The sequence below is a fragment of the Bos javanicus genome, chromosome 4, assembly GCF_032452875.1.
Source record: "Bos javanicus breed banteng chromosome 4, ARS-OSU_banteng_1.0, whole genome shotgun sequence".
NCBI lineage: Eukaryota > Metazoa > Chordata > Mammalia > Artiodactyla > Bovidae > Bos > Bos javanicus.
In genome coordinates, this window is record NC_083871.1 from 60,431,035 (window position 1) to 60,457,154 (window position 26,120).

Below are 26,120 nucleotides of genomic sequence, written 5' to 3' on the forward strand. Positions count from 1 at the left end.
GACAAGTGTTAAGAGCTCCTTTGAGGAAAAAGCAGATTAGCATTGTGGTGGGCACCAAAGAAACTTCAAATGGTGTATTCAAACCTACCGAGAGCAAACATGGATCAGCAGAAAAAGAGGGACTCAGAAAGCAAGACTAAGAGAAGCAGAGAAGCCCAGTGGGAGGGAAGAATTTCCTGCTTTCACTTTACTTTTGGCCACACAGCCAGATTTCTGGTTCTCCCACAGTAACTGTTTTCACATGAGATTAGGGTCATTTTGGAGGAAAGAAGGATTGTAACATTCACAGGGCAGTTGTGCTAAGAAGCCAGGTTATTTTGGATCTGTCTAATTGGCCTGGGTTGTATGGTTGTACGGGCATTCACGGTGGCTTAGCAGTAAAGAATCCACCTACAATGCAGGAGACGAAGGTTTAATCCCTGAGTTGGGAAGATCCCCTGGAGAAGGGCATGGCTACTCACTCCAATATTCTTGCCTGGAGAATCCCATGGACAGTGGAGCCTGGCAGGCTGCAGTCCACAGGATTGCAAAGAGTCGGACACAACTGAAGCGACTGAGCACATGTACGCACACTTTCAGAATAACACAGGGCATGCAGATCAATGACACGTATTAGAAGGCCTTGACACACCCTCTTTCTAGTATATATAAAAATATATTAATTATATAACAAAAATGATTTATCAGTTTACATTAATTTGGCCGAATGAAAGAGAAATCCAATTATGGGGAATTCACCAAAGAGGAATTTGGGTTTCTCACACTGAAGATGTCTAAAGCTAGCATGATTACTGGAGAAAGTCACCTGGGGTCAGACTTCTCTGACCTCCTGCCCCACCATCCTCAGCAGCCACATTTGCCCCCAAAGTGGGAAGATGGCTGACCCACTGACCGACAGGATCCATCTCACATTCCAGGAACAAGAAAGGGGAGAGGTGAAGCGACACCTTCCAGTGAGACCACCACTTGAGAAAATGTGGGCCGTCCTGGGAACCTCAGTTGTTCTGCTCTCTGACTCACATGGTCAGCTGAGAGGAAACATGGACCCATTGCTCCCAACAATTGGGTTCCTTTAGTCCAGAAAAGAATGAGAATTGGTTATAAATAGTAATGACAGTGTCAGCCGTGAATGGTACTTTTTTTTTATTATTATTATTATTATTTTTAAAAATTTTGCAGTATTGTATTGGTTTTGCCATACATCAGCATGAATCCGCCATGGGTGTACACATGTTCCCCATCCTGAACCCCTTTCCCACCTCCCTCCCCGTACCATCCCTCTGGGTCATTCCAGTGCACCAGCCCCAAACATCCTGTATCCTGAAGGATGAAATGTTGGATTGCTCAATACATATGGTGATGGTGGCTAAGCAGGGTGGAAGGTGGTGGGGGAAGAAAACTAAAGTTTTCCATTACACACTACACAAATGTAAATTCCACGTGGATAAAAATGTAATTACCAAGATAAATCATGGGTAGTACTCAGGCAATCATGCCTTTCTAAGATGAATACTATGAGCCTAAAAGAGCATAAAGAAAAGATTGATGAATTCAGTTATTGAAATGTTGAAAACATTTTTGCTATAGCTTCCAGGCAACAAAATATCCATGAACATAATTCGACACAAGACTATTTACTAACACAAACATTTTCAGTGTATACTACAAAGGGTAAATCTCCTTAATATAAGATTTAATAAGAGAATAATTAATACAATACATGGCAAAGTTTCGTTAACACAGTTTGGAAGAGAAGAGAAAACTAACCAACTGATACTTGAAAATATGCTTAACTTCATTATTAAGCAAAGGAATGCAATTTGATAATAATGAGTTACCATGTCTTATCTATAAAACTAACTATTTAAAAACCTGATGACATCAGTGGCTGGGGTGCAGACATATATGTCTGGTACAAGAAAAGCTGGACCTTTTCAGTGTGCAAATAATATATGTAATGTATTACATGAGCTGTTAAATGTAGCTATGTGAAGAAAGTTTTTATTCATTTTAATTTGTTTCAGTTATCTGTAATTTCCTTTTACAACTAATATGCAACATTAATAACAAGATCAAAAACAATAAAATGTACTGTCTCAATCATCAATAATGTTACACCAGAATATCATTGATGGTTCTCTCATAATCAGAGGACGGTAGAGGTTTTTTATTTTATGTTTTCACTTGTAAACTTTTCTGTTTTTCCCTTTAATGAAGAGGTATAACTTCTGCAAACAAGCAATACTAGTTTGTTTGCCTTTTTAAACAACTCTTGAGAGGCTCTCTATTGCCCTCATAATTGAGTCCAAATTTCATTAGAAGGAATGTATTTCTTCATCGTGCTCTGTTCCTTCAGTCATGTCCAAATCTTTGTGATCCTAAAGACCATAGCCCACCAGGCTTTTCTGTCCATGGGATTCTCCAGGCAAGAATACTGGAGTGGGGTGCCATGCCCTCCTCCTGAGGATCTTCCTGACCCTGGGAATGAAGCCGCATCTCCTTCATTACAGGCAGATTCTTTACCACTGAGTCACTGGGGAAGCCCATTTCTTCATCATCTGACCTTTATTTAACACGAGAGGTTTCTCACTATCTCTTCTACCACAGTCCAGGGCTGGACAGAATGACTTTCAGTTCTCTGAAAACAGCAAAGCTCACTCACTCTCTGGGCATTTGCTCCTGTCCACATGCACCTTCTTGACTTCTCACAACTTTTTCTACTATAACACTCACATCCCCTCACCTTCACCACCTAGCTTGGTGGGGCAGGTGACCTGTACATAGCTACATCATTGCATTGCTGCTGCTGCTGCTGCTGCTAAGTCGCTTCAGTTGTGTCTGACTCTGTGCGACCCCATAGACGGAAGCCCACCAGGCTCCCCCATCCCTGGGATTCTCCAGGCAAGAACACTGAAGTGGGTTGCCATTTCCTTCTCCAATGCAGGAAACTGAAAAGTGAAAGGGAAATCGCTCAGTCGTGTCTGACTCTTAGCAACCCCATGGACTACAGCCTACCAGGCTCCTCTATCCATGGGATTTTCCAGGCAAGAATACTGGAGTGGGGTGCCGGCTTCTCCAACATCATTGCATGACTCACACACTATTTTCTGTTTGCTTGTTTTTCTCACATATTTGATTCTAAATTCCTATTGGGAAACACCTAACCAGTGACCAACAATTATTGTTGTCAAAAGAGATAAAGAATGAGTAAGAGAATGAATGGGACCACCCTCTGTGTATCATATTTTACTGTGGACACCTCACGTACTTCATCTCATTGAATACCAACTGAGGTTTATGAAATAAATATTCAGTTAAGTTCAGTTGCTCAGTCGTGTCTGACTCTTTGTGACCCCATGGATTGCAGCACACCAGGCTTCCCTGTCCATCACCAACTCCTGGAGCTTGCTCAAATTCATGTCCATAGAGCCAGTGATGCCATCCAACCATCTCATCTTCTGTTGTCTCTTTCTCCTCCCATCTTCAAACTTTCCCAGCATCCGGGTCTTTTCCAGTGAGTTAGTTCTTCACATCAGGTGGCCAAAGTATTGGAGTTTCAGCTTCAGCATCAGTCCTTCCAATGAATATTCAGGACTGATTTCCATTAGGATTGACTGGTTTGATCTCCTTGCTGTCCAGGGGACTCTCGAGAGTCTTCTCCAACACCACAGTTCAAAGCATTAATTCTTTGGCATTCAGCTTTCTTTATAGACCAACTCTCACATCCATACATGACTACTGGAAAAACCATAGCTTTGACGAGACAGACCTTTGTTGGCAAAGTAATGTCTCTGCTTTTTAATATGCTGTCTAGGTTGGTCATAGCTTTTCTTCCAAGGAGCAAGTGTCTTTTAATTTCACGGCTGCAGTCACCATCTGTAGTGATTTTGGAGCCCCCAAAATAAAGTCTCTCACTGTTTCCATTGTTTCCCCATCTATTTGCCATGAAGTAATGGGACCAGATGCCATGATCTTTGTTTTTTTGAATGTTGAGTTTTAAGCCAACTTTTTCACTCTCCGCTTTCACTTTCATCAAGAGGCTCTTTAGTCCTTCTCCGCTTTCTACCATGAGTGGTGTCATCTGCACATCTGAGTTTATTGATATTTCTCCCAGCAATCTTGACTCCAGCTTGTGCTTCATAAGCCCAGCGTTTCTCATGATGTACTCTGCATATAAGTTAAATAAGCAGCATTTCTCATGATGTACTCTGCATATAAGTTAAATGAGCAGCGTTTCTCATGATGTACTCTGCATATAAGTTAAATAAGCAGGGTGACAATAGACAGACTTGACGTACTCCTTTCCCAATTTGGAACCAGTCTGTTGTTCCATTTGTCCAGTTCTAACTGTTGCTTCTTGACCTGCATACAGATTTCTCAGGAGGCAGGTCAGGTGGTCTGGTATTCCCATCTCTTGAAGAAGTTTCCACAGTCTGTTGTGATCCACACAGTCAAAAGCTTTGGTACGGTTGATAAAGCAGAAGTAGATGTTTTTCTGAAACTCTCTTGCTATTTTGATGATCCAATGGATGTTAGTAATCTGATCTTTGGTTGCTCTGCCTTTTCTAAATCCAGCTTGAACATCTGGAAGTTCATGGTTCATGTACCATTGAAGCCTGCCTTGGAGAATTTTGAGCATTACTTTGCTAGCATGGGAGATGAGTGCAATTGTGTGGTAGTTTGAGCATTCTTTGGCATTGCCTTTCTTTGGGATTGGAATGAAAATTTCCTCCACCATAGTTTGCTCTCAAACAACAGGGAGGGAACACTGCCCCACCCATCAACAGAAAATTGGATTAAAGATTTACTGAGCATGGCCCCATCCATCTGAACAAGACCCAGTTTTCCTCATAGTCAGTCTCTCCCATCAGGACGCTTTAATACTCCTCTTATCCTTATCCTTCAGAGGGCAGACAAAATGAAAACCACAATCACAGAAACCTAATCAAACTGATCACATGGACCACAGCCTTGTCTAACTCAATGAAACTATGAGCCATGCCTTGTAGGGCCACCCAAGACAGACGGGTCATGGTGGAGAGTTCTGACAAAATGTGGTCCCCTGGAGAAGGGAATGGCAAACCTCTTCTGTATTCTTGCCTTGAGAACTCCATGAACATATGAAAAGGCAAAAAGATATGACACTAAAAGATTAACTCCCCAGGTCGGTAGGTGTCCAATATGCTACTGGAGAAGAGTGCAGAAATAACTCTGCAAAGAATGTAGAGACAGAGCCACAGCAAAAACAACACCCAGTTGTGGATGTGACTGGTGCAGGATGTAAAGTCCGGTGCTGTAAAGAATATTGTGTTGGAACCTGGAAGTTAGGTCCATAATTCAAGGTAAATTGCAAGTGGTCAAGCAGGAGATGGCAAGAGTGATCATCGACATCTTAGAAATCAGTGAACTAAAGTGGACTGGAATGGGCAAATTTAACTCAGATAACCATTATATCTACTACTGTGGGCAAGAATCCCTTAGAAGAAATGGAGTGGCCATCACAGTCAACAAAAGAGTCTGAAATGCAATTCTTGGGTGCAATCTCAAAAATGACAGAATGATCTCTGTTCATTTCCAAGGAAATAAGCCTTACTGCTCCCTTTTTAGAGCTAAAAGGACCAAGAATTTAGGAATTTGGATCACCCTCAATAGTACCTGGCATGTAGAAAATGCTAAAAATTACAGAATAATAGAACATTCATACTCTACAGCCATTTATGTAAAGTCAAAGCTAAGTGAAAAAATGAGCTAATTATCTGGATTGTTAAAATAAAAAGCACCTTGCTCTGAGGATGAGGTTGAGAGTGGAAGCATTAATAGAAACAGGTTGTTTATTTTACTTTTTCTTTTTGTCTTGAATTATTTTAGATGGCTACACGTAGAGTGCCTGGATTCATCTGCATTGAAACTCCTTGAGAATTTTGATAGGTTGAGCCAAAACAGAATAATGAAATGAACCCTTCTAGGCAGGAAGGCAGAAACAGACATAAAAGATGATTTCTCTGTGTTATCTGGCCTTTATGGAAAGAACCATGATGAGCTTCCAGAAAATGAATTATTGATGTGATGTAATAAGGTGAGCTTGCTTTCTTCTTTTCAAATAATGACTTATTTTATATTAAACATAGTATGAAACATGGCCACTAACATTGTTTTTCAGCACAAGTGAATTGTATTTGATCTCATACCCTGCCTTTTCTATCTATCTCAATAACTCATATTTTGTCAATGAAGCTTTATTCATGTTATTCTTCCATTTCTAGTTCAGCATGTATTCAGTGGATTCAAGAAATTTTTCATGCTCGAATCACACCCTTTGTTCCCTACATTTAGTTTCCTTTGGCTTCTGAGTGATTCTTGGTCAATTCATGCTTTTACCTTCTCATTTCATTTCCTTCTACAAACAAACAAAACAAAAAACTAACTGTGCTACCATTGAGAAAATTGATGTTTGTTCATAATTAGATATTTTGTTTTTTAAAAGGGCAACCTCTGCTTAATGTCTTGAAAAATATTAAAACTCACAGTCCCATTCTTTTATTGTACATACATATCTCAATTGCATGCAAGATTGTTATTGAAGCACCGCAAAAAACAAACTCAAAATCCAATAAAAGGATTTATTTAAAATATCAATTTAGAGGAGAAAGATTAATTAGAGCATGATACAAAATTTACAGATTCAAATTATTCAAACATTATTGTTCTTCTCTAGCTACATTTGATAATGATACATTTGTTGTCTACTTAGCATTCAGTTGACAGGAACTCATAAATATGTAGTGAGCAAATATCCATTTTCCTCCTTTTGACTATGGAAAGTCTTTTGTGTGCCAAGCACTGTGCTAGACAGAGTCTCTGTCTTCTTCTTTGAGCTTGAGGTCTCATAAGAAAATGTAATCCCACTGATGAGTGTATAATGACAAACCAAAGTGAGTGCCCTGCCAACCAGAAGCAGATCGCGGGTTCTCTGGGGTGAGACAGTCAAGTGACGCACCTTCCGTACCTCTGAACTGTGGTCTCTGGCAAGTTGGTGAAATTACTGTCCTCCCTGTGCTCACACTGAAACATTTTCCCTGCCAAATGCTTGAGGCAAAAAGCTTAATAGACCTGACCTGGCCTGAATGTAAAACTTCACTTAGAAAGTCTTCTGCTTCTGCTGTTGACACCACAGCACATCTTATTTTCAGTTTTGAAATGAGTAATTTCATCCAGGTGGCTGCCCACCTATCAAGGCTTCATTTAGAATATGTGGTTTAAAGAGTATCTGCAGCAAAGAAGGGCCTGGAATAAACCCCTGGATTAAATCCACTGTGTGGCCAGGCAATGTGGTAGCATTTGGCAGCATGCATGGTGTTGCCAGGACACCTCTGTGTTGCTTCACCACTGCTCACAAATAAACTCCCTTTGCACCCCCATGTACATTACACATCCCCATGTACATATGTGACATATACATGTCGCAGCAAATGTATATACTTAATTAGAAATAGGAGGAAAAGAAAGGTAAAGCAAAGGTAAAGTGCCAGTACAGGAGATATGAGAGACTCAGGTTCAATCCCTGGGTCAGGAAGATCCCTGGAGGAGGAAATGGCCACCCACTCCAGTATTCTTGCCTGGAGAATCCCATGAACCAGAGGAGCCTGGCAGGCTACTGCCCATGGAGTGACAGAGTTGAACAGGACTGAGCGACTAAATGACAACATAGAAAAGATGAATAAAGCAATCGTGGCTGTCAGTAATTCTTGACTCTATGTATGGCATAAGAAGGTCAGAGTGCTATTCTCTCAACATTTCAGGATGTTTAAACTTTTCATTGTTGAAATATCTTTCAAAAATAATAAAAAGCAAGAAAAAGTGCATGAAGGCGCTTGCCCAATGGATGGGAAATCTCTGCCTCCCACATTTCTCTTAGGCATTAACTTGCTCTGACTTCCTGCACTGCCAGATCCTCTCATCCTTCTCTCCTCGTTTGCTGATGCTCCCTTCTCTGCACCCAACATGGGCCAAACATGGAATATGACCCTTTCTTCCTTGATTCCCACAAAACCCCCTGCATAAGGTGTGCGTGCATGCATGCTCAGTCGTTCTTTGCTTGTCTCTTTGCAACCCAAAGGACTGTAGCCTGCCAGATTCCAGTGTCCATGGAACATTCCAGGCAAGAATACTGGAGTGGGTTGCCATTTCCTTCTCCATGGGCTCTTCCTGATCAGAGCATCGAACCCATGTCTCCTGCATCTTCTGCATCTCCTGCATTGGCAGACCAGATTCTTTACCACTGTGCCACCTGGGATGCCTTGAACCAAAGATCCTAGGGCAATGGTTGGAGGAGGGGCTTACGTTACAGAGCATCAAAGGACATGAATGAAAATGGAATTTTTTAAAATCAAACTTATAAACACTGTTTTCCTTTACAGTTTTAAAATGTCATGCACTTTAACATCCTACTCTTGAAGTAATATTTTCAATAAAGTAAGACAACTGAAGGATGGCCACTGCTGTTTCTAGAAGTCCCCTGGCCAGTCCCCCCACCAGGGGGGCCAGGTTAAGGGTTTTTGCTGCTTTTCTCTTCTCCCTGAAGCCCAGCTTCATGTCACATGCTCAGCTGATTCCCTTTCCTCCCACACCCCTTCCTCTTTCTGTCCTCGCAAACTCTGAATTCAACTCAATTTCTCATGCAGAACCACTCAGTTCTCTATATTCTGTCCCTTGCTTCCAAACCCTGTGTCTCTGGGTGGTAGGAGGGAGCATTGCACTCAATAGAACCACAGATATATTAATTCGTTTGCTTAAGCAAAAAAAATCATTTGCCCCCTGAGAGCAATTATGCTAGCAGAGGGCAAAAACAGAGATGCAGTGTTTGTTTAAATAGCAATTAGAAAAATTGTTGCTACCCTGAACTGTGGCTTCACCAAAGAACCCTATTTAAAATGTGGCAAACGCTCAGTAACAATTTGTATGTGAACCTTTTGTCTGTGAAGCCTGTGCGGCAGAAAGGCAGTCCTATTTAAAATGAGCTATAAGAATGCTCCTGTCGTTGTATCTTCCTGGGTTACTAGCCTGGGACCAGACAATTGAGAATGTAAAGCCTTCTACCCCCACCCCCTTTTCCCAGCCCGGTGATATGCCCAACTATCATTGGTATTCTTGACTCAGCCCTCCCACTGGCAGCTCTATTCAGCCTCTTCAATTCTATTCAGACTCTTTTGACCTGAATTTCAACTCCTTTTGGGGGTCTTACTTTGTTCCTCCTCTGCCAGGATCCTGAACCTGTTCTGAATCTATCCTGGTTCTGTAAAAATCTGCTCTCTGTGCACTGTCCCCACTCTGTCTAATCCATTTGGCTTCATATGAGCTGGATTCAGTGAGCTCTGCTTTCATATCATTTTTGCCAATCCCAATTTCCATCCATCAGCCTTATGAAACCCTTGAGGAACATCATCCCTTCCCTGTCATTTCTTCCTCCAATATCCCAGCTCCCACAAGATGTTTCTTCCCAGAGGTCTAGATCAGTCCTCCACTTTGAGTGACGTGCACTCTCTGCCTTGCTTCTGGAATCGTTGAACCATCAGAAAGAACCATGGAAACATTTCCAGTCTAAGGCCAGCCAAACACCTTGTTATGAGCAAGATTGTGTTGGAGTCTTTTGCTTGCATTAAAATGGAAGCTTCAGGACAATAAGAAATAAAAACTTGTTCAAGAGTATCACTCTCCTATCCTTTATTAAATGAAGTAACAGGTCATAGGTAAAGAGCACCTGCACTCCTGGATAAAGAAGGGCTTCTTCAGCTGCAGACCTGCAGGGAGCCCCAGTCAGCGGGTCATGGCCTTCAAAGCAACCAGAACTCTGTCAATACTGGAATGACTTTCCAGGGCAGGGGTATCATCTCCACCCTTTTGCTATTTCATTCAGGCCCAAAGGTATGATCATAACTCACCTTACCAGATTTGGGACACTATGGAATAAATGTCACCTTAATTTTGGTAGAAACATTAAAGTAAGTCAGCACAATTTCTAAGCAGATGGACTTTGAGTCTAGGGTTTGCAAAAGTTACATTCTCCTTCATTGTTTTAGGTAGAATAGGAAAAAGGAGTCCAGAATGGCAGTGGCTAAAAGGCAAGGAAGGGAAAAGCCTGCGAAAAATAGAACAAAGGAAGGTCCAAGGACGGGAGTGAGGACCTCAGGTAGAACAAACAGCAGTCCTGGCTAGCCCAATTTACATAGGGCAGGCCCAGGGAGGAGGAAAAAACATATAAAAAGAAGAGCCAAAAGGCTGGAGGGGGCGGGGGAGGGGCGCTCTTCCGTGTGCGCATGCGCAGTCTCTCTCTCTCTCTCTCTCTCTCTCTCTCTCTCTCTCTCTCTCTCTCTCTCTCTCTCTCTCTCTCTCTCTCTCTCTTTTGGGTCAGCATGCCCTCACGCCTCGAGGATGTATTTTCCTTTATTTTCTAAATAAAACTGAGCTGTAACATGGAGCTGTAACACTGAGAGTTGTGATGCACCGAGGGCTTTAACGTCGGTCACTTCAAATTTTTCTTGTGAGGAGACAGAACCAAGTAAATTACACACTCCCCCTGACAACTGTAATTGTAATCACCTACAGAGAGGCAAGTAGAACTCCTTGTTCCTTTCCTAAAGATCTGCAATAACAGATTAATAATAGCCTCAGCCTGTGAATCCTGTTTCTGTATCTGATTGACTCAGGAGTCTCCTTTGATAACCACATGCCTGCAGATGGTACTGTTCTGAGAAGATAATCAGCCTTATCTGAGGACCTGCACTCTGGTCCTCATACAGGTAACACCTGTACTCTGTCTCTGTGACTAGGCAGGGGTTTTAACATCTTCATCCTGGAAAATTGGAGTCCTTCCCATGGAATGTGTGTGTTGAGCTTAGCAGAGACAGCCCTTTCCACTCTGGAGGTAAGACTGGGAAAATTTGAGTCCAGAGCCCTCTGCTGCCTCTGGGCCCACTGCCTGTCCAAATACCCCTGCAGGAGGAGAGAAGGACCTTGTTACAAACAAGAGAAGAAGAGGTGGGTGACACCAAGGGGGCCCAAGTTCCTAGTCTCAAAAGACTTCAGAAGAAAGCGTCATATTACACTTAAAAATATGCGGGCTACTTTCAGATATCTTTTGATGTTGATTTCTAACATAATTATAATTTCATAGTGATAAGAGAACAGACTCTGTATGATTTCAATACCTTTACACCATGCCATTTTTGCACCTTGTTTAGTGTCCCTGGATATATTCCAATGTCTCCTAGTTTACAGCCTATGGGAACTGAAATAGAATTTGTATCCTACTGTTGTATGAAAATTGTATACATCTTAATTATGTTGAATTGGTTCATAGTGCTTTTCAGGTCTGCTATAATCTTCTACTTCTCTGTATATTCGTTCTATTATTTTTGAGAATATGATATTGAAACTCCAACTCAAAATCTTACCTACTTAAAAATAATGGTAATACATAGTGGAACTATATGTAAATTTGCTCTTCATTTTCCAAGTCTCCTGTAATTGTGTTAGCAGGCTTTCATAATTTAAAAAAAAAAAAAAAATGTCCTCACAAAAGCCCTAGACACAGCACTCCTAAGGCTCTGCTTTTATGTTGTGGTTTTTTACTGATGTTGGTTTTGACTTTCTGAACTACCCTGATCCCTCAACTAAATCTTTTTGTACTTAGATGAATCTATTTGGCTTTCTAGTACCTGGAACTCAAGCATCCAAATTACCAAATGGCCCATAATTTATTCATCTTAGTAATGGATATAATTACTGTGTGAGGCCTTGGTGAACTGCACACCAGCAGGATGGCTTCTCCCCTTACAATACTAACCTTCCAGGAGAAGACAGAGCTGGATAGCACTCACTTTCTCTGAGTTCCCAGATTCACCACCCCGGGTGCCAGCAACCCTTTCTGAGGACACTTTAGCATGCTCTCCCCGTAGGAGCAGCAACAGCCCTTTTTCCATTTTATATTTCTATTATCTAGTGCAATCATAAAGACCCTCCAAATATTTGTTATGGGAATAAGTGAAATGCATAATACTAATAACAATACTGTTTTTATGGTTTCAAAGCCCTTCCAGACAAATTATCTCAAATACCAAGCATATCCATGGGATTTCTATAGTAGAAAGTTGATGTTTATCAGCATCACAGCCAAATAAAAATATCCTGTAAGACCTTCAACTTCCTTCCCTTTTCTTATCTAATCTTAATCTGATTTTCTGAGGAGACTTTCATACTGGGAAAAGAAGGAGCTCATGATTGGGAACAGGAGAGGAAAGGTGATAAAAGTATCTGGTTGATTTGGTTGCATTTCCTGAAAATAAAGTTAATTGGTTTCCATTGAATATGAATCTTAGAACCTCAAGTACCTAACAACCTCATCCTCTGGTGGTGACCCAGGAGCCAAAGTTTAGGATCTGCAAAGCTGAGACTGAAACACCTCATTCATTCTTTCATTCAGCAAATTCTATTGCATGCCAATTACATACCAAACATTATGGTAATTGTGGTGACCCCTTGGGATTTTACAGCTTAGTATGGTGGTTCTCAGGTGGTTCTCACCTGCCAGCACAGGAGACAAGAGACTCGAGTTCAGTCCCTGGATTAGGAAGATCTCATGGAGGAGGAAATGGCAACCCATTCCAGTGTTCTTGCCTGGAGAATCCCATGGACAGAGGAGCCTGGTGGGCTACAATCCATGAGATGGCAAAGAGTCAGATGCATCTGAGCTCTATATAGTGTAAATGTAACAGTTGTTCTCAAACTGACTTGTACCCTGGAATCACCAGGAGAGCCGATACCTGAATCCTACTCCAAGAGCTTGTAATTTCCTTAGCCTGTGATCTGTATGTCTGCAGTTTCAAAATGTCCCCAGGTGTCCCACGAAATGTGCCACCACAGCTGAGAGCCACTAGTCTAGAGAGAGAGAATGGTGAATAAGCAGGGAATTACTAGAAAGGGTTTAAATCCCTGATGCAGGGGAACCATGTGCAACCCTCTCCACCCTAGCTTGGGAGATCCTGAGAGACTTCCCTGAGGAGGCAGCTGAGCCCAACGGGGCCCTGAGAACTGGCCCAGGTGCTGATGTTGAGAAGCTGAGAGAAGAACAGTATTCTGACCAAAGAGAATAGTAAATGTCATAAGAAAATACCCTAAAGGGAGAGAGAGAGAGAAAGAGGGAGCCTGGTGTGTTAAAGAACAGAAAATAGTCTTACAGTGAAAGGAGAGATAGGCAATGATAAAAATTGAGCTTGAAGAGGTGAGCAAAGGTCAAAACACAAAAATGGAAGTTTTGGGATGTCGGAAGGCAATGGGGACACATTACAAAGTGTGCGGTAGGAGAAGGAAAGGATCCTCTGTGCTAGAGATAGAACCTTCTCTAAGCCCTTGCTCATCAGAATAACCTCGATGGCCACACTTGTAAATAAGACCAGCCTGGAGATAGCATGATTAATGAAGATTTGTAATTGTGTTAATGATTTATCCTTTCTTTAAAAATCTTGTTCTCGTCATTGTCTGTGATAAATTTATAGGCTTCTTTTTCTCCCCAGGAGATCAAAGCAGCTGCATCATCTCATTAACCTTCACCCCCAGAGAAGATGGCAAGGTAAATGATATTATATTAGGGAAATTTTTAAACACTTAAAGTTTAAAAGACTTGCCAAGAACTCAGTGTGATAAGCAGAGAAAATGCCAAATTCTAAGGCTGGTTTTTCTTCTGATTCTTAAGTTCTGATTTATCTGTGAGATGACATTGTGGGGAGCGAGGAACAGGTCAGCTTGGAGCATGTCTGCAGAGCAGGGTGGCATGGAGCTTCAAGCTAACCTGCACTTAGAAAAAAATCAGAGGGGAACAAAATTGCTTTTTGCTCAGCGAAGCTCTTACAATTTCAATTCCAGGGGAAATAGTTAATTCATGAACTGAGCTGTGAGAGGAATGAATGCACTGGCTCCGAGAGGAAAAGGGATCTGGCCAACTCACCAACTGCTAATACAAATTTTAGACTATTTTACATTTACCCTCATGAAGGGAAAGCTAGAAATTGCTTATCTAAAGCTAAAACACTGTGGACTGGATTTGATGGGTAGATTTTTGCTAACTCATCCACCACACGATGAGGTTGGCCCCTTTATTCGGTTTTGAATCAGTCGGCTGTGTTTCCCGACAAACCGCCAGCTCCTGTAGGCCTACATCTGATTTTCTGCTGTCTTTGCCTGAAGTTCCCTCTTGCCTGATCACCTGAAAAAGACAGTTCAAATTCACCTTTTCAGTTCTAGCTCTGAGCCTAGCCTATTGCCTGAGTTCAGACAAAGTCAGAGTATGGATTAGACCAGTGCTTGCCAAACTGTAGTGGACGTCCTCCCAAATCACCTGGGGATCCTGTGAAAGTGTGGACCCCACATTCTGCATTTCTAATGAGCTCGCAAATTGTGTCAATGCTGCAGGGCCATGAGCCACACCTTTTCTCTACCTGTTCTCAAGCTCTGAGATCTTTCCTCTCAAAAGCATCTTCCCATCAGCCTGCTTCAGTTTTTGTTAGTAGAGCATCTGAGTCTTAAAGGCCTTTTGCCCTTTCAGAGTCTTCTTTTTAAAACGCTTTCCCTAGAGGGTTAATATTTGATACTCTGTCTTAGCTAAGAGGGTCAGGGATTAGATTTCAGTTGGTTGAAATCCAAATCAAAGTGGAATGAGTCAGGACTGTGGATATTAAAAGGACAAAGGCAGCAAGGAACAAAGAAAGGGACTCACTGATAATACATTCTTCTCCAATTAAAGGAAAACTTAGAAACAAACAAAATCAAGCCACTCTTCCTGCCTTCAGTGGAGCTTCAAACCAGAGGATGTTACCTGGAACACACTGGAGAGTCATAACCTTGGAGGTAAATCCCACTCTGCCCTAGGATTGGGACTTGGGAAAAACTATGTAACTTTCTGCATTAGTTTCCTGATCTATAGACTGGAAATGACAATACTTACTCCATCCACCGCAACTTGTTGTGAGGACTAAATGAGATATTTAATCTCAGCTATTGCCAAGCGCCTACTACGGTAGCCCTAATAGTCACTCAAAATATAATCAAAATGTAATAAACAATGCCAGTGAAATTAGTGAAATTCAGATTATCAGAAGAGCTCAAGAAGGTGTTCAGGAAATCAACAAACTCCAGTTTGGGATGTATAAAGGGAATATACTTCATCGTATAATTTGTCCTCTCATATCTGTGCCACATCTCAGCTCTCAACCTGCAATGAAGTCTTCCCTGACTCCTCCTTTCAAGGACTGGCCACATTTCATTTAGTCCTAGATTCTTCTTCTAGAGAAATGCCATATACAAGATGGAAAACAGCCCTTAGATTCCTCTTGGTATACCTTACTTAATTAGAAGAAGACACTGGAAATCCATTACTTCATTTGCCATCTGCTAACTGATGTTGGGCAAATAACAAACTTTCCCACTTTTAGTTTCCCGCTCTGTCAAGTGGGTGGAAGAACAGCTATCCTAGATTTTTATCATTCACCTAATATGGAGTGTTGTACATGGCCCCTCAGTCATTGAAAACTGCAGTCCCTTCTACCTCAAACCCCCCATCAATGTTCCTTCATCCCACGTGTCAAATGAACAAGTCCCTAAGAAGCAAAGAAACCAAGTTAAATATTGATTCTAACCTTACAGCTTCATTTCTTTTCTCTTAACCCTTGCCCAAGCTGATGCTGCCAATTTTCCCCAGACGTAGCAGTCCAAAGAACTATAGGAGAAACTGAGTTGAATGTGATGTTTTAGGGCTGTTCTTTTCTAACAATAGGTCTAAAAAAGGCTAATTTGAATTTCTAAGGAGGTCAGCATCTCAGCCACTCAGCCTCAAGATGAGAATTGCTCTAGGAAGTGGAGTTGTCAGGGGCAACACTGCAGGGGACAGGGGGCACTGTCCTCTTCCCCACCTAGAACTCAGATGGGCCAAGCCAAGAATCAAAAGCAAAATTGGCATATATGCTGTTTCCTGACAAATGATGTTCAATTTAGGCCGTGATGATTTTTCTAATATACCATTTAATATAAATTTTGTTTTATATGAGTTAGCAGATGGGGCCTGAAAGCTGCAGAGCAGAATGGATGTGCAAAATGTTATAAGTCACATTGGTAGGGTGACAGGTTCCGTGTGTCTGCGGGGAGTAGGGAGCCATTAAAAAAAGAAAATCAGGTCAACACCTAGGTGTTATGAAGATGAAAAAAAATCATAACTGGAGAATCTAGGGATTTTTAATCTGATCTTTTTTTTTTAAGATAGGAAATGAAGTGTTGAAGTACCCCTTGCATAGAGTACCACTTTTATCAGTTCTCACCTCCTCCCTGGGTCTCAGTTTCCTTATCCAGAGAATGAGGCTTGTTTCAGATCAAGGATGGCAAAGAAGTTTCCCTTCGCGTGCTAACTCTAACCCTTGGCAGTGGCTGAGGACTGGTCTGGGAAATCTGAGGCTCCAGCTGGGCTGGTGTCATGATGTGCTTAGTCCTTCAGTCATAACCAACTCTTTGCGACCCCATTCTCCAGGCAAGAACACTGGAATGGGGTGCCATGCCCACCTCCATAGGATCTTCCTGACCCAGGAATCCAACTGGTATCTCTTACTTCATTGACAGGTGGCTTCTTTACCACTAGCGCCACCTAGTGTCATAATAAATAGATGATCATTGCTTTACCGACAAAGGTCTGTCTAGTCAAGGCTATGGTTTTTCCAGTGGTCATGTATGGATGTGAGAGTTGGACTATAAAACAAGCTGAGCGCCGAAGAATTGATGCTTTTGAACTGTGGTGTTGGAGAAGACTCTTGAGAGTCCCTTGTACTGCAAGGAGATCCAACCAGTCCATCCTAAAGGAAATCAGTCCTGAATATTCACTGGAAGGACTGATGCTGAAGCTGAAACTCCAATACTTTGGCCACCTGATGTGAAGAGCTGACTCATTTGAAAAGACCTTGATGCTGGTAAAGATCGAAGGCAGGAGGAGAAGGGGACAACAGAGGATGAGATGGTTGCATGGCATCACCGACTTGATGGACCTAAGTTTGAGCAAGCTCCGGAAGTTGGTGATGGAACAGGAAAGGCTGGTGTGCTGCATTCCATGGGGTCACAAAGAGTCGGACACGACTGAGAGACTGCTCTGAACTAACCAGGGTAGAGCCGGTTATAGTTGTGCTAAACATTTGAACTCGAATGGTCTCTGATTGTTGTTGTTCAGTTGCTCAGTTGTGTCTGACCCTTTGCAACCCCATAAACTGCAGCACGCCAGGCTTTCCTGTCCTTCACTGTCTTCTGGAGTTTGCACAAACTCATGTCCATTGAGTTGATGATGCCATTCAACCGTCTCATGCTCTGTTGCCCTCTTCTTCTCCTGCCTTCACTCTTTCCCAACATCAGGGTCTTTTCCAATGAGTCCATTCTTCGAATCAGGTGGCCAAAGGGTTGGAGCTTCAACTTCAGCATCAGTCCTTCCAATGAATATTCAGGGTTTATTTCCTTTAGGATTGACTGGTTTGATCTCCTTGTAGTCCAAGGGACTCTCAAGAGTCTTCTCCAACACCACAGTTCAAAAGCATCAGTTCTTCAGTGGTCAACCTTCTTTATGGTCTCTGAAGACCCTTCCATTCTTAATAGTTACTGATCCTAATGTGCCCACCATGGGATGAAGGGAAGAGGCAGAGGAGGAGCTGTAGATTATATTGGGAGACTCTAGAGAGAAAATAGTCTCCTACAGGTCACCCAGGAGCATAGTTTTGGCTAAAAGACATTCTGAAGTTTGGCCACTAAATGCCACCCACAAATTCAAGCCCAGGCAATACATGTGACATGGAGTTTGTTTTTTTTTTTTTTTTTGATGTATTTTTAAACAACATAGATATAAGTCCTCATAGTTCTCTCTTTTGGCATCTATGATGCATTGAATTGTGGGCCCCAAAAGACTTGTCCATTTCTTCAAGCTCAGAACCTGCAAATGTTACCTTATTTCAAAAAAGGGTCTTTGCAAAAAAATTTAAAAATCTTGAGATGAGATCATTCTGGATTACTCAGGTGGGTCCTAAATCCAGTGATGGGTGTCCTCATAAGAGACAGAAGAGATGACACATGAAGAGGAGAAGGGACTGTGCCCACGGAGGTAGAGGCTAGAGAGATTGAGGCCAAAGAGGCCAAGGAGGGCTGACAGCCACCAGCAGCTAGCCGAGGCAGGGGAGGACTCTCGCCTGGCCCGCAGAAAATCAACATGAGAAAGTAAATGTCTGTTGTAAGCCACCAAGTTTCAGATCACTTTTACAAAGCCTCAGGAAACTAACACAGCAGCCTACAGTACAAGTGTTTACAGAGCGGCTCTGGCTGGCCAGAGGAAGAAGCAGTTCATGGCTCTCCACAGAGGGCATTGGCCCAGGTCCTTGCCATTGCTTTCTGCCACCCGCCCTTCAGACTCTCTCCCTGACACAGGGCTGTTGCTGCAGCTCAAGCAGGGAGCCCCCGCCTGGTTTCCTCTGGGCCTCCACTCAACTGCATCATCTTGCTCTTCAGATGGCCTCTTGTAGGCCACGCTTCAGGCCCACCTTGATCTCAGCCAAGTTCTATAGTCTAACTTCACTACCAGCCTAATCATTCATCATAGTTCTAGCTGCACAGAATGTTCCTGGAGGTGTTGGAGAACATAGACTCCCTCCCCTTTATCACCCAAATGACTGCCCAAGCCAGTATTGCCGAAACTCGGCCAGCATTTGGCAGCTGAGGAATGGAGCAAAAGAGGAACTCAAATGCAAGCAACATCCCTAAAACAGTGTTTGATAAGGAAATGTTCCTCTCTAACTTGTATTACACAATGGGCAAAGGGACCATTTCTGAAATTTCATCACGATGACCTGAGAGCTTCAGCCTACAGCAACAGCAAGTCACAGTAAGAACAAGAGGACCAGAGCGTGAGTTTCATCTGATGCAATTGCCATTGCCTTACCTTTTTTGTCCCCCAGATTTACACAGTCTACTTCTACTTTTCATCTCATTCCACAGCCACTTATTAGACCTCTGTAGGAAAAATAGAGCCAGCTGTCCTGTGAGCTTTGCCCTCCAGTCCCGTCACAGCTTGTGGCAAGGGCCTAGTATGGCTCATGTCTCTTTAGGATTACACCTGTGATGACAAAAAGCCAGGCCACAGATTCTATTTCCTATATGTTACTATAATATCTTATATTATTATAGTCCATTACTTAACGTCTGTGCAACATAGAACATTTATATAATGTCTGGGAAACACTGGCTTCTTGTCTATGAGGAAGGAATAATAAGAGTTTCCTTGCATGATGACAGTGAAAATCAACATACCTAGTGCAGGGCCAGGCACAGGACTGGCAAAGTTCTCAGGAAATGTCCATTACCATGATTTCCACTACTATTATTGTGATTGCTGTCATGGCTGTTGCTCCTACTGCTGCTAAGTCACTTCAGTAGTATCCGACTCTATGCGACCCCATAGACGGCAGCCCACCAGGCTCCCCCATCCCTGGGATTCTCCAGGCAAGAACACTGGAGTGGGTTGCCATTTCCTTCTCCAATGCATGAAAGTGAAAAGTGAAAGTGAAGTTGCTCAGTCATATCTGACTCTTAGCGACCCTATGGACCCTCTCCCAAAGATACATAATCCTCTGTCCCACGACATGTCTGCTTGCCTCCATATTTGCTCCTATAATGGCTGAGGGAGAGATGAAGACCATGGAAGAAATGGAAGCAAAAACTTGGGGCCCACTAGATTAGAAAGGGTCTGAGCTGTTCCTGGATCAGGAGATCCATCTGTATAGCAGCCTCTTTGATAACTCTCTTTTGTATTCTGAGCACAGTGTCCTCATTAGACACTTCTGCTTCAGAAATAACAGCAGCCTGACACTTGATTTTATCTCCAAAATCACCAACCTGCATAAGAAATATGCATCATCCCAAGAAACCATCTTGCTTTGGGAATAATTAGACACGTGACTCTAGAATTCCCCAGTGTGGACAGCCCAGGCTGTCTTTATCCCTCCCTTCTACCTGGGTTGACACTGCCACTCACCTTTGGCCAAGCACAGACAAAAGGGTTTCTGTTTGCATCCCTGCTGACCTGGTGTTTGTCCACCAACACCTCCAGCCTCATCCCCCTTGGGGTACCAGCTCTGTGCCACACTTCAGGCTGTGATACAGCCCGCTGCACCCCCTTCACTGCCTCAGCCTCAACTCCTCCCTTCAACCTGCCCACCTCTGCCCTCTCCTCCCTATCTAGCCATGCTCTTCTGTACCTGTACACACCTGGCTCTTGACCAAAATGCAGGTCATTGATACTGCCTCTGACCTTCTTAGGAAAACTTCAGTTTCCTGATTGTTTCCATCAATGTACTCCAGCTCTATTATAAGTGTGAGTCAGATGTAGGGGGTATGCATGGTCATCCGGGCAGTGCTCCAAATTCCCCCTCACATGTCCTCACCCCAATTAAGAGCCTTCCTTTCCCTGTAAAGTCAATCAACCTTCAAGAAGTGTATCTGATGGACTAGTCACACTGACACGTAAATGACTGGTGAGAAAGAAAAGGCTTCCCCTTCGGGACTGTAACCTAACACATAGGAATTCCTCAGGGTCCTCCATTGGCCCAAACTCTGGGAACCTTTGTTCAGTTCAGTCACTCAGTCATGTCTGACTCTTTGTGACCCCATGGATTGTAGCACGCCAGGCCTCCATGTCCATTAGCAACTCCTGGAGTTCACTCAAACTCACATTTCCATTGAGTCATTGATGCCATCCAACCATCTCATCCTCTGTTGTCCCCCTTCCTTCCACCTTCAATCTTTCCCAGCTTCAGAGTCTTTTCTAATGGGTCAGTTGTTTGCATCAGGTGGCCATAGTATTAGAGTTCTAGGTTCAGCATCAGTCCTTCCAATGAATATTCAGGACTCATTTCCTTTAGGATTGACTGGTTGGATCTCCTTGTAGTCCAAGGGACTCTCAAGAGTCTTCTCCAATACCACAGTTCAAGAGCATCAATTCTTCGGCACTCAGCTTTCTTTATAGTCCAGGAACCTTTGTACCCTCTGCAAAAATGAGTTCTTTAAACAAAGGTCAGTCAGTGCACTGGGGCTTCCCATGTGGCGCTAGTGGTAAAGAATCCTCCTCCCAATGCAGGAGACTCAGGAGATGTGGGTTGATCCCTGGGTTGGGAAGATCCCCTGGAGGAGGAAATGGCAACCCACTCCAGTATTCTTGCTTGGAGAATCCCATGGACAGAGGAGCCTGGTGGGCTGTAGTCCCGGGGTCACAGAGAGTCGGACACGACTGAGCAGTACAGCTGTCAGTGCATTAGTTTGCTGGGGCTGCCATAACAAAGTGTCACAAACTGAGTGGCTCAAGCCACAGAAATTTATTATCTCACTGTTCTGGAGGCCAAAAGTCTGAAATCAAGATGTCAGCAGGCTTGTTGCCCTTTGAGGGCTGTGAGGGACAACCTGTCCCATGCCCCTCCCCCTGCTTGTGTACCCTCAGGTACGCCTTGGCTTGTAGATGGCATTCAACCTGAGTCTTCATATCACCTTCCTTCTGTACATGTCTGTGCATCCAGATTTCCCCATTTATAAGGACACCTGTAAGGACACCAGTCATACTGGGTTAGGGACCGTCCTAAAGACCTCATCTTAATTTGATCATCTGCAAAGACCCCATTGCCACGTAACGTCACATTCACAGGTCCTGGAGGATAGGACACCAACACTTTTTGCAGGGTACACAGCTTAACCCATGACACTTAGGTACAATGTATCCTTATTCGTGTCAAGAATGCATTCCTAAAAATCTCATATGATATGAAACTTTCATAATTAGTTTTTCTAAAGGAAAAACAATAGTTGAGGGCAAGGTGGAGGGACTATTATCTCAACATATATTTATCACTTAGTTTGTTAATATTTCCTCGTTTTCTTTTTCTCAGTATCTTCTCTAGTATTTTTCTTTGGAGACTCACTAAATTTACTGCCTGGCCTATCTCAGTGATCGTTTGGTTCATGTAGTAGCATTTTATGTACCTTTCATTACAAAGTTACTGATTTCCAGCACTTGCACAAGCAATATGACAGTGACATCTTTGATGATACTGTTATGTGATACAGAGAGTTTTAAATGTTTAAGTAGCAATGAATATTACAATAATAGTGCAAAATGGATCAAAACCCCTTGCAGAAATTCTTGAGCGTGCAGGGTATTTCCATTAAGCAGCTAAAGTGACAGTGTCGCCTGGTGAGAATGTGAACGCAGGATGCAATTCATACAGGCCCCCTGCTTTGAAATTGTGTGAATTTGTTTTTAATTTGAGGAATTTATAGCTTTTTTTTTCATACTTGAGTAACCAATTGAGACTTTGTTATTACTTCCAGGCCACACTATTTCAAATTCACATATTTGCATTAAGTACCACCGGACTGGGTAAGAAGCATCTTTACTTCAGCAGGAAGGATCGTAGAGAAAACTACCCAGAGGAAACAAGGCAGATGGAAGCCTTGTGTCTAGTCACAGAGGCTAGCTTCGTAGATTAGGAGGAAGTGGGTTTCGCCATGTCTCATAGTTTTTAAGTTATTTATTCCCCAGTCCCTTCTGCCTAGCTCTGAAGTCTACTAAGAAAAGAAATATTACCTTTATTATATGTTCTTTTGTCCTCCCTGTCTCCAGCCACCAAAATACACTGGTCATTTCTTGGTGTAAAGGCTAAGCTCCTACAGCAAAATGGCTTAAAAGCACAAGGCACTTAGCACTCAGCAGTATGGAGCTGGGGGTAACCTTGCATCAGGAGTCCTAAGACTCAGTTTCTAAGACTTGGCTCTGCCATCAACAGCTTGTTCTTCTTAGGACAATTTGTCTAACTTCTCTGGGTTTCCATGTCTTCGGAGTAAATGGTGTTGTACATTTTTGTTAAAGTGATGGAATGACAAAGGCAACACAGGACATGCACGACTGTCCTCTCTTAGAGAGAAATATGTATGGCTCATGAGAAAAGGATTTCAAACCAGGAGCCCTCTCTTCTTCCCACTAAACCCATGGTTCTCCTGAGTCCCCAGGTGTTAATGAGGTCTCTTGAGCCATGGCTCATCCCTCAGGCTACTCCTGCTCACTTTACTAACTTTCTCATTACGGACAGCCTCACCCACCCCACCCCACCCCCTGGCTTTAGTCAACACTTTCACCCAGTGGGGAAGAAAAGGTTGTTTTGGCAATGTTGTGCTGATCCTGACCTTAATTGCCCAGCAGGTCCTAGACAAGCCCACTCTCAGGCTTTTGAACAGAAGGGCCTCAGGTAGACAGACACAGTGTACATTTTTCTGACTAAAATGCATGATTTGTTTTACAAGAGATTTTTGAATTTTCAGATAATCTGAAACATATGACAATCAAATCATATTTAGTTAAGGCTCTAATTAATTGCCTTGACAAAGAACAAAATTACATTAAATTCATCTACCCAAGGAAATCAGAGTGGGAACCATGGCCCACTCACTTCCTTCTTATTAGTGATGAGCAGGAATCCTCTCCCCAACAGCAACCAACTATTGCTAATCCCACATCCAGTCCCATTTCTTCTTCCCCAAATCCTTTCATCCCTACATAAAGGAATTATGTAGAGAATTATTAATTTTCAGCCTCATGGAAAAATAAACGAAAGAAAGAACACATCTTTTCCCAGTCTTTGGGAATTTTGGTGTAAAAAATCCATCCATTTGTAGAACAAAGGCTTGTTATTTTCACCCCATCTTCAGGAATGGTGATTCCCAGAAAGATCTGGAATTTTAACTTTTGTTTCATGCTTGACATCTGGTTGGGTTTGTTTATGTGTGATTGTTTCTCATCTGGGGAAAGTGGGAGTGAAGACAGAAAGGCATTAAATACTCAACTCTTGCCTACCCACCAGCACTGGCAGCAATTGGTGTCAACAAAGATAATGAAAAATGAACTGGGATTCCAACATCTGTGAACCAGGTCTCCCCTGGAGCTGACATGGAAGTTGGAGACAGGTAGACAACGCCTGGTCTTTTCAAGGTGCTGAGCTAAAAAGTCTTCATAGACATCAGTATCATTGCATGTATTTTCTTCTGGAAACAATGTTCAGAAAAAGGCTGATGAAGATGTCAGAATACACAGCTGTTTTAGAGCCATTTGGCAATTTTTTCTATAGTCGTCCAAAAAGGTCCTTAGGATTGCCAACAGCCAGTGTTGCCCGCCAGCTTGTTTGCAGGAGAATCCAATTATCACACACAAAAGCCCTCTGGTCTCAGATCAGTTTACTTGTCTGCCAGCTTTCAGAAAGGAGAAACAGCTGTTCCTTATGCTCTGACTTCAGTGGGCCTCCAACTGACCCCTCTAGCAGCAGAGACCTGATCTCAGCCCAATGGGTGCCTTTGACCAAAGTCCTGCTTCCCCTCTGACATCTGGTCCACCCTGCCCCATTGCACCCCACTCAGTCCCCATCTCTTGGGTCCAGTTAGTGCTTAGAAGAACCAGGTCTTCTCTAAGTTGTTTTCTTTTTTTAAAACAGAGGATGATATATATATATTTCTTTTCTGGTTTTGAAAATAACCAAGACCTGCAGTGTTAACTCTCAAGGTGAACTTGGCAGAGGGAGGCATAGTTGTGGACTCTGACCTGCCAGCTTGAGTGACAGGCTGTTTACAGTCATTAGGAGACTCTGAGAATAGAGACTTGGAGAACTGAAGGCCTCTGTAGATTTCTTGGGTTCTGTTTTTGAATGCTTAAAAATAGAGTGGTTCTTTAAAGGACATCGTTTAGGAATCATCTATCTTGTTTCCTAATCTGTGTATTTAAACTTCTATGTCATTTATCAATACAGTAGAGGCACTAATGATTAATAATTATGAGTGAGGAGCTGAAAAGGTTCAGAATGTGCATTCATTTACAGAGGCAGCACAGCAACCACAGTGGTCAAGGCACAGATTCTGGAGCCAGCCTGCATTTGAACCCTGGCTGTGTGACCTTGGACTGCTGACAACCTCTCTGAGCCTGTTTTCCCATTGCTAAAAAGCACATGAGAAAAAATACTTCTTCATATGATTTTTGTGAGGACAAGAACAGTGGTGAATATGTGAGAGATAATGGTATTTATAATTTTTCTGAAGCACAAATTTGAATCATGTGTGTCATGGGATTTGACATACAATAGCTTATCTCTTATGGCTCTTGCCTGGAAAATCCCATGGGCGGAGGAGCCTGGTAGGCTGCAGTCCATGGGGTCTCGAAGAGTCGCACACGACTGAGCGACTTCACTTTAACTTTTCACTTTCATGCATTGGAGAAGGAAATGGCAACCCACTCCAGTGTTCTTGCCTGGAGAATCCCAGGGACGGGGGAACCTGGTGGACTGCCATCTATGGGGCTGCACAGAGTCGGACACGACTGAAGCGACTTAGCAGCAGCGGCAGCAGCTTATCCTGTGACTTGAGAGATAGGCTATTGCAGATCAGTGAAGAAAGAATGAATATGTTAATGATGATGCTGGGACCACTGATGACCCCTATGGGAAGGAAATGAAAATAGAGCCCTCCTTCCCTACTTTCAGGAGACGGCAATGGCACGCCACTCCAGTACTCTTGCCTGGAAAATCCCTACTTTCATATAAAAAACCAATCCAGATAGAAATAAATTAAGGGCTTAAACATGAAAAGTAAAATTTTAAATTTTTTAGAAGAAAAGCATATGAGGATATCATTATGGTCTTAGAGTAGACTTTTTAAAGAAAATATCTTTTGAAAGCTATTGTGAAACTATTTTTTGAAAGCTATTGTTTTCAACTACATAAAATTAAGCACTTCTGCTCATTAAGATACCATAAAATATTGAAAAGATAGGCACAATCTGGGAAAAGAGATTTGTAAGACATTTAACTGACAAAAGATTCATGTCCAGAATAAAAGAATGTCCATAAATCAATAAGAAAAAAGCAAACAAACTAACAAAAAAATGAGCAAAAGATCTGAACAGGTATTTTACAGAAGAGAAGACAGGAAAGTTAATGAACATATGAAAGTATACTCAGTGTTGTGAGAAGACAAGACAA

At 42.6% G+C, this 26,120-nt stretch overlaps 1 long non-coding RNA gene across 2 annotated transcripts in view; it reads left to right on the plus strand.

The window, feature by feature from the left end:
* Positions 1 to 5,778: 5,778 nt before the first annotated feature.
* The window catches only part of LOC133246128 (uncharacterized), a 56,746-nt gene continuing 36,404 nt past the window's right edge, over positions 5,779 to 26,120 (plus strand). Inside the window, exons 1-3 of one of the 2 annotated variants that reach the window (XR_009735925.1) lie at positions 5,779 to 6,076; positions 13,569 to 13,624; positions 14,795 to 14,898. This is a non-coding gene — a long non-coding RNA (uncharacterized LOC133246128). Of the gene's footprint in view, positions 6,077 to 10,401; positions 10,797 to 13,568; positions 13,625 to 14,794; positions 14,899 to 26,120 lie in introns of those variants that run through there. The other variant, XR_009735924.1, reaches the window with a different exon arrangement.